Source organism: Canis lupus, chromosome 2, assembly GCF_003254725.2.
Source record: "Canis lupus dingo isolate Sandy chromosome 2, ASM325472v2, whole genome shotgun sequence".
Classification (NCBI taxonomy): Eukaryota; Metazoa; Chordata; class Mammalia; order Carnivora; family Canidae; genus Canis; species Canis lupus.
The window spans coordinates 42,181,930-42,194,704 of record NC_064244.1 but is presented as its reverse complement, the minus strand read 5'-3'; the positions used below and the strand labels follow the sequence as shown (position 1 = coordinate 42,194,704).

Here is a 12,775-nt window from a genome sequence, read left to right as displayed (position 1 = left end):
CACTTCATCAAGGGTAGCTGCTTTGGACACTGGATATGCACAGGTGGGCCTTAGCGCAAAAGAACACCTGGTGGGCATTCTAAGGGAGGAAAGTAATATGCCCTCTTAAGCCTTCCCCATCTGGTAATACTTTACAAACCCTTCATTGCCTTATCAGCTCTTGCTGCCTCCAAGTGCCTTTCCATCATAAATGCCACATGCTCTGAGCCCTGTGAACACACTCTAGGTGGAAGGATATTGACTGTTCCTTTGTACCAGTAGCTCTAGAATTTGCCTCCAAGTCATGATATCAGAGTATGTTAGAGCTGCATTCTTTGGTCAGAGGAATAATTTTGCAAATGAGAAAGTAAGGCCCAGATAGGAAAAATGACTTGCTAAACTAGTCACTGGAAGAGCCAGCTTCCAAACTAGCTGCAGACTCAGTCTTGTGCTGGATGCCTTGTCCTCGTGTCCAGAGAGAGAGTATCTGGGAGAAATCCTTCAGGAGAATGGCAGATTCCTGTCCTCCCTGTCAGATCCTCATATCCTCCCACTGTCCTCACCCCCTTGCAGTGCCCCAAGCCACTTCCATCTCATTAGAGAATACCACTGGCTTTAAACCCCAATACCAAGAGGTCTAGAAAATCCCTGGTCCGCAAAGAAGTCATGGGCAGGGACAAAACCAAGTGCCAGCCAACCTAGTACTCCAGGTGGTGAACTTACATCTCTGTGTAATTTAATCATAAAATTCTCTTTGCGACTAGAACATTGGGAGAGGGTATTCCTTTTTTTAAAGAGCCAGATTCCCCCTCTTGCTTGGTACCTCTAAGGCATGTCAACTCATGAACAGCTGCAGGTGAAATGGACCTGAAGTGTATGGCAGGAAAATGCACATGGACTTCACAAACTTTTCCACTGGCAAAGCTAATAATTCTTAGAACGGCAGCCTAGCACTGGGTTTGAGCAGATTTTCTTACTGGAAGTTCTGGTTCTCATCATGTTTTTCTCAGTTTTTGTAAAATTTGCAGATTTTATGTGTTTTCAGCTCTTTAAAAATACATTAACGCTTCAGTAGCGTTTTCTTGTGTTCCTTTAAGAGGCATATCCCTGAAAGACGGTTTCGCTAATTAAAGACAGGTTTTTGCTAATTAAAGCCAGAGAGTAGGCTGGAGGGAGTGGCTGCAGGACTCCATGCAAGAGGTGAGGAATTGGTCTTTTATTCCTGGGATCCTCCATCTCCCTTTCCCTCTACTGTCCAGATGAGTAAGGAGAAGTGGGAGATTATTTACCTATTCACCTAGTGAAGAGGTACACATGGCATACGGGGATGAAATCATCCATAGGTACCTGTAGTCATCATAAGTAAAAAGCTAATGCCCCTATATCCGACATTTGAGACATTGTGGTTAGAAAAAAGATAGACTTTTTATAGGTAATTGAATTCGAAACACTTTTTTTACAGGTTGTACTTGCCCACGCCACTTTCTTTCCCACTGCTCCCTCTTGTTGGCCCCGGGGTTCTCTTGGGCAGGCCCCGTTGCTATCCATTGCTGCAATGTGCTTGTTCTCTCTGCCTTCCTTCAGGCCTCTCTCTCCTGCCTGGAATGAGCACCCCATCTCTTCTTTGCCTCTGGCCCAGCCAAGCCTTGCCTTGACTCCAACCTGCTTCCCAGCTCATTTCCCCCACTGGATGCTCTCTTAGCTAAGTCAGTCCATGCATATATCTGAGCCCCTGATTAAGGTAAACAGCTACTGGCTGCTGTTTTATTTGTCTGATGTCCCTTACCTCCTCTCCTGATGACATCACCTGCTGCTCCTTTGAGAAAACTACACATCTCCATTCTCTATGGTTTCCCTGATATACATTCCAAGAATCCTAATTTCTAACGCTTATTACACTTTTTTCAGGGGCTTCTCTGGAGAGTGAAAACTTCTCAAGAGAGGAGACTGCCTACAGAGCTTACCTGCATGCCTACCTTGCTCCCTAACTCATAGTAGGAGCCCAAAAAATGCTTAGAGAAGGAAATGAATAATGAAGAATCAGTGCATCTTGACTAACAGAAGAAGGAAAATGCCTTCTTTAGATAATTAAGGGAAAACTTGCATTTAACCTAGACAAGTCAGTACTGTTCATATCTGCACATGACATTTTTTCTATTCTATGCTTCAGTTTGACTGCAATGATTAGATCAGAAGCTGAATCCCTTTATAGACAGACCATCTAGGAGGAAACCACCATACAGACACTGGGCAGAGATTCATTGGGAAACATAGGGAAATGCAAGGATGTTAGGGTTGCAGACAAGGGGAGAAAGGTCAGGGTGAGGAAGTGTAGATAGGGGGATAGTATTGTAATGCTCTGCAAGTGGAGTCTTGAGACAGTTAGAAATGTCTAACCTGAACCTTCAAGCCACAGTAAAACCACTCTCTGGCCTCCCTCTCAGTTGAGTAATTTTTTGTTTACCTTTATTGCATAATTTTGTATTTCCAGTTAAGGGGCTGGAATGCCAAGGGCTTCTCCTCTCCCTATTGTTTCCCTGGGGGGTTATTTGGAAGAGCTATGAATAGCAGGATAGGCTTCTCTCCCCTGACCTTCCTCTACTTGATTTCCACACCAGAGTGGCCAATTCAATCTTAATCTGAAAACATCTATACTCTTTGGGATGAAGTCTTAATTTAGCAAAATCCCAAGAAAAGCCAAGCCACAAAAGGAATAGTCAGAAAAATTACAGATCACGTGCCCTTTTAGGGACTACTGACCCTAAGCTAAAATGTGAATCACCTCAGTATCCCCCCAAACTCCTATGGGTCCCCAGTTCTTCTTCCATTTCTACCCACCTTTCTTCAGGTCCTCAGAACCTTCATGATAGCACTAATTTTCCTCTTAACTGATGGGGAAAAAATAATGTATTGCTTTTAAGTGGTACTTGGAATTTAGCAAGGGATAAATCCATAAGCCATAGGAATGATTCTCAAGAAGTAGGGTTTAGGTATCAGGGGGGATTTTTCTGGTGTAAAAAAATTTTTAGAGCTTCCAAAGTAATGCCATTTAGGTGCCTGCCAGTCAGCTTATTTTACAGCCAATCCTTCCTTATAGGTATTATTATGGGGTCTTTATTATTTATGGCTTCTCAAGCATCCTTCCCAACCCTAGCACATTAAATCTAGCAGTTTGGGGCAGAGCAATCCTATTTCTCCAACAAAATACAATAACTTCTGAAGTTTCAGGCCTTTCCCTTAAATTTTACTACCCAGGAATTGTAGATAAGAAACTATTTCTTTTTCATGTTCAAGTTCCCAGTACCTAGCATACAGCCTGGCACATAGGTGCTTAGTAAATTGAATGGAAGTGACTCTAGACATCCCCCTCAGGGGCTCCCTGAAAACATTTTCAATGTTTTTGGCCCAGGGGAGCAGTTGCTCTTCCCTGACCACTTTGACCCCAGTACCTGAGCCCAGTGGACAGAGGGGGAATGCTTTCCTGGTTAAACAACCAAAAGTGTCAGCCCAGACTCAATCATAGCAATATTCCTCTCAGGCTTTTTTCTGCAGATATAAATCCAAATTGGCTACCTCTCAAGGTAGATAGCCAGTTAATAGAGAAGAAGGAGACTTTAAGAGACCCAAGACTGTATTATTATTTTTAATCAATACATTTATAGAATTTACAGGAAGACTTGAATTATCTTGCCACAAAGCAATTTTAAGGGAAATTGTATAAAATGTTTTCATAAGGTTAAATATCCCACTCAAATTTACTTTTCCTCTTAAAAGAGAAGCATCACAAACTTTACCAGGAAGTATACTTAATCCATTTGGATGGGAATCCTTGACATTTTGACTGATAACAGACCTTTAATATTTGAGCTTATTGTTTTTTACAGTGTAATTTTTTTTTATCCCATTCTAAATTTGATAGGTGGGTATGAATGGGAAAAACATTCACTATTCTGGTTTGGTTGGGTTGGGAGGGGGAAGCAAAGGAATCCAAGTTTCAAAGCCTGATTTAGAATTTAACTTGAGGCATGCTGGGTGGCTCAGTAGTTGAGTCTCTGTCTTTGGCTCAGGGCATGATCCCAGAGTTCTGGGATTGAGTCCCACATGGGCTCCCCGTGGGGAGTCTGCTTCTCCCTCTACCTATGTCTCTGCATCTCTCATGAATACATAAATAAAATCTTTAGAATTTAACTAGAGACCTATGAGGCCATTGAGAAAACCATAGTCTCTATTACCTCTATGTGTTGCTAAAGTTGTGGAAGGAAAGGAACATGGTTCTGTGCATGTGTGTAACAATGGAATCTGACCTAGGCACTGAGGACCGGAAGGCTTCCTTCAGAAGTGATACCTGAGGTGAGATCTAAAGAAGTAAGGAAGTTGAACAAGCAATGGGTAGAGTGGGGAGGAAAGAGGCATTGCTGACAGAATGAACAGCATGTGTGAAAGTCCTGTGGTAGGAGAGGGCAGAGTGCTTCTTCAGGGATTACCTAAAGCCTGGGTGTCTGTAGTGTTGGACTGAGAAGAGAGAAGTAGGGGATGAGGGTGCAGGGATCAGATCATGTGGAGTACTTTCTGGTGTCTCTTCTTTTAAGGACACTAATCCTATCAGATCAGGACTCCACCCATATGATCTCATTTAAATTTAATTACCTCCTTATATGCCGTATCTCCAAATATAGTCATATTTGGGGTTAGGGCTTCAACATGTGAATTTGAGGTGGTGGTATACAAGTCAGTCCATAATAGCCAATAAAGGAATCCATATTAAAATATTTGGTCAGTGGATTCTCAGGGTGGTTGTAGGCCTAAAATCCAATTTTGAATTGTTTCCTATGTGCTGGGCATGAATTTCCCTCGGGATGTGAGTGAGTAAGGGTGTGTTATTAACTACAACATATAAGGTTACCTTGAGTAAGGCCAGAGTTGAATGGGACAACAAGTTATGAAATGGCTGGGATGACCCAAGTATCCAGACAAGGAGCTGCAGAAATGTCAGGTAATTATCAGAATCTCTTTCCCAGTGGATCTCAGATATAAATGGGAGGTGACTGAATTCCACCAGTCAGTGTAGAATGGGGGCCAGAATTGGTTCATTTGATTACTGAAAAAAAGAGGTAATAAAAGAAGGCCAGAAGACCAAAAGAGAGTTGAATGACAATAGTTTAGTTTCTTTGATTCTGTGACTGACTGTTTTTGGTATTTGCTGAAATATACAGTTTATAGGAGTTATTTCCTCTTGGCAGGGCAGTGGTATACATTTGGCCTTCCTTCTCTTTTAAGCATAAGCTATATATCTGGAGGCCTGGGTGGCCCAGTTGTTGAGCACCTGCCTTCAGCTCAGGGCATGATCCCGGGATTCCAGGATCGAGTCCCACATGGAGCTCCTCACAGGGAGCCTGCTTCTCTCTCTGCCTATGTCTTTGCCTCTCTCTCTATGTCTCTCAGGAATAAATAAATAAAATATTTTTTTTAAGGTATGTTCATGGAAAGGAGTTCCTGGTGTAAGAAAATGATGTGAATGTTGTGGAGTAATTATTCTGAGCCAGAAGAGGAGGCTAATTAACCTTCTAAGAGTGACCTCTCTTAGTTACAAGAGTAATAGCTATTAGTTGTAAAATGTGTTCAGGGACAGCCACTGATTGATGTCCCCAGAGGTAAAAGCTGCCATGCAGAATCAGAGCTGGTCCTGGATGGAACCTTGAGACCATGGAGGGCAGCCTTCTCCTCTGGCAACTGAGGACTATAAACTTAAGAAGGATTTGTGTTTGAGTTGAAGTCACAGTCAGTCACTGGCAGAACAGAGACAAGAGCCCTGGTCCCCTAGATCAGAGCCTCTGCTCTTTATTTCAGACTCTTTTTACCCATATCAGGTAACTGTACAGGGTCTAGGAAATCCCCATGTACATAGACTTCTTTCTTCCAGGACCCTTTTAAAATGTGGAGCTTTGGAGGTTTTCATTCCCTCTTCCAAATAACATAATGATAAAACCAAAAGATTGAACAGCGTTGTGAAACTTAGAAAGAGAGAAACTACAAATGGATAAAAGATCAGGGTGAGCTGACATTGCTATAAACTAGCTTGGGCTTCAAATGAAATCAGTCACAATTTTTGTTTTTCTCTTGGCTTCTTTTTCTTACCTCTTTTAGTAATATTATATTTTGCTTGGTTAATTGCATTTATATAAGACATTCCCAATGTTTTGTTGAGATTGAATGAAATAGGAGAAAAGAAAATACATTTGTGGACAAGGAGTAAGAAGAAATCTAGAGCAGAGAAGCAAGCCCCTTTCTGAATGCAAGCTGGATATAGACACCATAGACATCACCCTTGGGGTCAAAGATAGATACAGGAATCCTGGTTTATTTTTGGTTTCCCATTTTCTTGCCATTTATGTGGCATACAGAGTTGCTTCTCAAATCCCACACTTTCCAGCTTGTCCAGTTAAATCAGCCTTTAGGATAATGCTTCATTATAAATATACAGGAGAGAGAGAGAGAGAGAGTAGACATACTTTATATACTGTTAAAAATATGGAACTGATTCAAGATTCTAAGGTAAATAGACAAATGGAATGGAATGGAGACATCAGAGAGATTATAGACCCTATATTGGGGAACTTGACCTATGAAAATCGTGCTAATCCAAATCAATAAAAAGGACAGATTGTTTAGTGATGGTGTTAGGAAATCTAGGTCACTACATTAAAAAATAAAACAGGATCAATACTTCATGCCAATATAAAAGAAGACTTCAGCTGGATCAAATATCTAAATATGGACGCAAAACTATACAGCTAGTAAAATAAACCATAGAATATTTTTGTGGCTCAGAATGAAGGGGTTCTAAAAAGACCCAAAACCTTCAACCACAATGAGTAGATATGGATAGCAGATCGGGGGAAGGATTACCATCATCAACAAAATATTTATAATGACTTAATCAACAATGGGTTTATATGGAGAGTATACAAATGTTCCTGCAAGTCAATAAGAAGACAAAAAATTCAATAGAAAAATAGGCAAGGTATAAAATATAAAAAGTATGTCATATAAGAAGAAACTCAAATGGCTACCACATATGTGAAGACATGATTAAATGAATAGTAATCAGGGTAATGCATATTAAAGCAGCCATGATATACTACTGTATTTCCATCAAATCATAAATCATAAATTAGAAATTTCATATTGTAGGGGAAAGTAGAATATGGTGACACGAACTTTTGTATACTGCTGGTGAGAATATAGCCCAGTTCAGACATTCTGGAGAAGAATGTGGCTTTGCTTAGTCAGTTAATGTGTAGTATGTATCTTACTCTTTGCTCTTGAAAAATTCTCACACAAGTCCTTAAGCATATAAATAACATGTGTTGGGGCATGGGGAGTTGAGGGGCAAATTAGGAATCTGTAACATAACAGGGAAATGATAAAAGAGTAGTGAATTATGGAATACATTATGTATTTAGAAGCAACAAACTAGAGACACAAATAAATGATGAAAACATAATGAAGGTTGCAAAAATAAAAAAAAGAACAAAGTTTTATTTATATAATTTAACTAAAGCAAAAATACACACATGCAAAAAATACTGGACAATTTACATGGAAAAAATTTCAAAGTTAGGTGTCAAATCCATTGAAGGTATAGGTTAATGTAGGAATGGGGATTGAGGTAGTTAAGGACTACCTAGAATGCATTTTAAAATGAAACAAGAGTGGAACGTGGCATGAGTAATGGGATTAATATGTCATGAAATGAGGCTGATTCAACCAGCCCTCCATATCTAAGATCCAATACAAGTGTGTAAAATTAAAAAATATAATAAAAATAACCAATGAAAGATCTCAAATATTCACTTTAAGGAGTATAGAAAAGGTAAATATTTGATGACAGATTTATTAAATGCTCCCTCTCCTTAGTTATTTGCTTATTAGTAATACTTTGAAAAAAATCCAACATGGGAGACAGCACTTTAGCTCTCTTCTAGTATGATTTATTCTTCTATAGTAAAAGTGCCCTTTATTATAGCATTATTATAGAACATGTGGCTATCTGAAATAAAGATGACATTCAAAAGCCCCCTTGCAGTTAAGTGGCCATGGGATTAAGTTCTGGTCTGTGAGATGTGAGTAGAAAAATATCTCTCTCATCAGCTATTCATGAGGATTTTTTTTAAGTCTCCATAACCCATTCACTAATATCCAGCATTACCCATCTGTCTGGTTTTTTCAAGTCCTAAGATGTATAGATCCTGACACAGACCAGTTCCTTAGTTTTAATCACCAATAAACCTTTGTCAGCATCATAAATAGCACATATAAACTTCACAACATCAAAAATACCATATATATGACAAAACCAAAATTCACAGATTAGAATGAGCCCTTAGTGTAGGTTACCTCCACAGAGATAGGGCAAGGGGAGAAAAGAGGCGCAACAGACTTGTCCTAGGTAGTCAGTGCATGGGATTGGTCTAAAGGCACCAAAGTTGTAATTCCAGTTTAGATACTAATTCCCACTGGACCCTAAGCAGGTCAGTTCACTCCAGTCAGCAAAGCAAAGAGACTAATAATGGCCTCTCCTTGGGGCAATGGGAAGTAAAGTCTGTGAAGCATGTGGAAAGGAACACTGCTGTTACAGTTCGTAGAGAGGGAACCAATCAGAAACAGAGGCCTTAGGCTTAGCAGGGACAGAAAAGGTCAGCATATCCAGCCTATGCACTGATCTAATTAATCACTGGGCAACTCTCCCACCGGCCAAATTCAGATATCTGTCTCTCTGCATAATGTTTAGAAAGTACAAGTGAATATGAAAGAGTCTAAATTTCTACTGAGATATTAAGTGGCTGCTTTGAGTATGTGTGTATGTGTGTGTGTGCACATGTGTATGTATACATGTGCATGTATGAACACTGTAATAAAGTTGTAATATAGATCAGTATGCACCTCATTAAGGAAATCTGGATTTTTGCCTACCCTTGAAACATGCTCAGAGCAGCAGGTAGCATTATGTTAGGCCACAATAACAATAAGCACTAATAAAACAACGATTTTAACTTATGCATAATCTCCTGCCAGAGGCATCAGTCTCTTCAAGTTTATGTGGGAGTCCAGTGCTTTCTGAAAAATGTACATTCCTGTTTTTCTTACTGTAGAGTTCCACAGCCTTGCCTTATTATTTTGTTTTGTCTGGTCCAGAAATATTTAATGGACTACTGGAAACTTCCTCTTTTCATTTTCACTTAAAAAAATCATAACTGTTAAATTCTGGGTTTCTTGCAATTCTAGTTGTCTGTTCTTTGCAGGACAGACTTCCAGGGTTTTCTTCTCCAGGTGAAAAGCCTATCTTCCTTTCACCTTTGCACATAGAGAGATTTGCCAAAGCTGTTCTCTGGACAGAAGGAATTTAAGTCATGTGCAATCTGTTCCAAGGGGCATATTCTATATCATGCTAGTAGAATGACTTGTCTTTTTTTCTATAGGAAAAACAAACTAAGACATTCTGGCTTTATTCAAAGAATTTGCAAAAGGGAGACATTTATTATAGTTGCTATAGTTCTGCATTATTGAGCAAAGTGCTTTAGTGTTCATATGCTTGTGGGTGTAGTCTCATGAGCTTCCAAAGGAAACTAAATATGAAAGTGCATTATAACATTAGCTGTCCCGGGATCCCTGGGTGGCGCAGCGGTTTAGCGCCTGCCTTTGGCCCAGGGCGTGATCCTGGAGACCCGGGATCAAATCCCACGTCGGGCTCCCAGTGCATGGAGCCTGCTTCTCCCTCTGCCTATGTCTCTGCCTCTCTCTCTGTCTCTCTCTGTGTGACTATCATAAATAAAAAAATAAAAAATTAAAAAAAAATTAAAAAAAAAAAAAACATTAGCTGTCCCTAAAGTAAGGTTAAATTTGCAAAGTATGCCAGTGAGGATGGCTATCACCTGGTTATGGAAGACAGCTAATTTGTGATAAAATGTGTGTTCTAAATATGATTTTTCCCTATATTTTAAAAATTCTTTTACTTTTTTAAGATTTTCTTTATTTATTCATGAACGATACAAAAAGAGAGAGGCAGAGACATAGGCAGAGGGAGAAGCAAGCTCCATGCTGGGAGCCCGATGCGGGACTCGGTCCTGGGACTCGAGGATCGTGCCCTGGGCCAAAGGCAGGCGCCAAACCACTGAGCAACCCGGGGATCCCCAAATACTTTTCTTATTGACAGGGTGAACAAAACCAGTTCATTCACATAGCAAACATTTTTTAGAAAACTACTTTTTGTGAGATGGGGAACTTTGGCATAGAAATAAAAACTCTGTGAAAGAATCAAGTAGAAATTTTAGAGCTGTAAACTACAGTATCAGAAATGAAGAAGGAGTTCAATGTGTTTAACTATATGACTGGACACAGAAGAAGAAAGAATCAATGAATTTGAAGACAGGCCAATAGAATGATCCAAACTGAACCCACAAAGAAAAAGATTGAAAAAAATAGTGCCACCACTGACTAGAATGTTCTAGGTATGTGAGACACTACCAAATTGTGTCACAGAAGGATTGGAAAGAGATAAGGGGCAGAAGAAACACTTATAGATATAATGGCTAAAAATTGTCTGAAATTGCTGAAAGACATTGACCCACAAATAAAAGAGTATTTCAAAATCCACTAAGTGTTTCTTATTACCCCGGGGAATAAACTCTGAGTTCAGAGAGTAAAAAACTACATATGATCTGGTTCCTGCTACTTCATTATATTATTTCTTACACTAGAATGTAAGCATTCTGAAAGCAGTACATATGTATTTCTCATCCAACAGCATAATCTCATTGTTTTGAGAGTTATCTGGAACATCGTGGGAGTTCAACATATATATACACATTGTATTTAAAATGTGCATGTGTGTGCATGTATGTAAAAGAAACACTGAAGTTTCAAGAATTACTGGCCTCTGCCAAGACTGAAAAACTCAGTTCACATTTACTGAAGCAACTCATTCTTTACATATTTTCACAATATTATTACCAAGGAAGACACATAAGTTTACCCCATCCACATAGATACTCATCAAAATCAAACAGAAAAGGGAATAGGAAGCTGAGGTTATGCGGTTAATTTGTTTTAAATTTACTGCCTGACTGATGACAGACTCAGACTTCTCTTAGATTTGGAGCTAACTTTTCTAGATTTGACTCGTTCAGTCTTGTCTTTTTTCTTTCCTTTTCTTCTTTTTACTTTACCTTTTTTTTAAAAAAAATATTTTATTCATTTATTCATAACAGACACAGAGAGAGGCAGAGACTTAGGCAGAGGGAGAAGCAGGATTCCTGTCTGGAGCCTAATGTGGGACTTGATCCCTGGACACCAGGATCATGACCTGAGCCAAAGGCAGATCCTCAACCGCTAAGCCACCCAGGTGCCCCTCGGTCTTTTCTTAATGGCCACTTTTTCTACTTAGAGCTGACTTTGGACCAAAAAAGGAAAAATAAACCATTTAAATAAAATGGTAGACATTTGAATAGGTCTCTTAATTTTTGCAAGTATTTTATCTATATTAGCTCTATTCCTACAACGTTCATAAAACAATTTTAAAATATTTCTATCAAAGTTTGAAAACTTAGGTTTAGAGAGGTTAGGTGACTTTTCCAAGATCAGTAGGAAAATATCTAAGTTTTAGGTATTTAAAATTATCTCAACATTTTTTTTTGCCAATATTCATCTTATTGACATACTTTTTTTTTAAAAAAAAGTAAGCACATGAGTATAGGGAGGAGAAGGGCAGAGAGAGAGAATCCCAGTCAGGCTTTATGTTCACCAGGGAGCCAACTCAGGGCTCAGTCTCACACCCTGAGATCATTACCTGAGCTGAAATCATGAGTCAAACTCTCCCCCAACCAACTGAGCCACCCAAGTACTGCTACATTTTCAACCTCTTAGTCTTGGGTTATCTCCTATTAATGTTTTGTTTTCATATATAGGGCCTTTAAAAATCAGGCTATTTAAGATCTCTGATGGGGAAAGATGGAAATAGCAAGAAATTATCTTACCACAAGGTCAGAACTAAGACCTTAACACTCTTGAAATTCATATCTGTCCTTTGCTTCTAATATGGGTAACTTACAGCCTTGTTATCTTGCTTTCTTCCAGAAACCAAAATGCTAGTTATTCCTGTTGTATCTTACATTATGCTCATTAGATGGATTAGTGTTTTTTTTTTTTTTTTTTTAAATTTTTTGTAAGTGATTTAAAGACTTATTTATTTATTTTTATCCATGATAGGCAGAGAGAGAGAGAGAGAGAGAGAGGCAGAGACACAGGAGGAGGGAGAAGCAGGCTCCATGCACCGGGAGCCCGATGTGGGATTCGATCCCGGGTCTCCAGGATCGCGCCCTGGGCCAAAGACAGGCGCTAAACTGCTGCGCCACCCAGGGATCCCTGGATTAGTGTTTTTAACCAGCAGCCATGCATTTGGCATGTAGATGAGAAAATAATTCCTAAGTCCCCTATGAAAGGGCACAGTCCAAGAAGGCATGTTGATTAAGTGCTTGCTGTAGGTGCCATCTTAGGGTTTCTGTTTAAATATGTTTTAATATTTCTGAAACCCTCATCATAGTCATTATGAAACTGCCACCCCCAACATGAAACTTAGTTCTCCAATTTGCCCCACCTAGCAGGAAGCCTCCTGGGTTATGGCTTCAAGGAATAATGATGTGGCTACATAACATGGCATTGTCCCAGTTCATGCTTTAATCCATCCTGACTTTTTTTCCTTGGTGAGATTCAGCCAAGTGCCTTGTCTAATGAGAACAGT

General features: G+C 39.5%; 1 protein-coding gene across 1 annotated transcript in view; it reads left to right on the top strand.

Moving 5' to 3' along the window:
* Positions 1-12,775, top strand: part of ANKRD55 (ankyrin repeat domain 55) — a 568,067-nt gene that overhangs the window by 325,913 nt on the left and 229,379 nt on the right. The gene's annotated exons all lie outside the window — the stretch shown is intronic.